The 546-nt window shown below is 30.8% G+C and overlaps 1 protein-coding gene across 1 annotated transcript in view; it reads right to left on the bottom strand.

Moving 5' to 3' along the window:
- Window positions 1-546, bottom strand: part of QDPR (quinoid dihydropteridine reductase) — a 9,576-nt gene that overhangs the window by 4,748 nt on the left and 4,282 nt on the right. The window lies entirely within an intron of this gene.

The raw sequence follows: 546 nt of genomic DNA, 5'->3' as shown, positions 1-546 counted from the left end.
CAGAATAATTACATTGTAAAACATAAAACGTATTTTGTCTACTACATCTTGATGCCTTTCTACCCATCTACATAAATACACAACCCCTTTCCAATGTTCCTAAGCAAGTACTTTGTATCAAAGTTAAAAGTAATTTTGCTTTGTATAAATACTTCCTTTCTTTTCATTTAGACATATTGTATAACATCCATTTTTATTATGAGGAAATGTGGGCACCAGTAGTTAACTTATTTTGTTGTTGAGATGAAAATATTTGCATCTCTGTGGTATTCCCCTCTCTCATCTAAACCAAACATTCCAAGTTTTCTTAAACTTTTTCATGCTTCTACATTTCTTAGCCATTATTGTCACTGCTTCAGTAACTTTTAAATGGAATTCTCAGTACTCTTCAACTTGCATTATGCAAGTAAAAATTTTCAGATAGAAAAAGAAAAAAAATAAAAAATCACACTAACAGCAAACCAGAAAAAGATGGTTCTTTTCATAACAGCGCGTAGGAAAAAGACTAACAAGTCGTATTTGCAAAAGTTGAGAAACAACTCTTTC

This window comes from Chaetura pelagica, unplaced genomic scaffold, assembly GCF_000747805.2.
Source record: "Chaetura pelagica isolate M959 unplaced genomic scaffold, ChaPel_1.0 scaffold147, whole genome shotgun sequence".
NCBI lineage: Eukaryota > Metazoa > Chordata > Aves > Apodiformes > Apodidae > Chaetura > Chaetura pelagica.
This window is presented reverse-complemented; position numbering and strand designations above follow the sequence as displayed.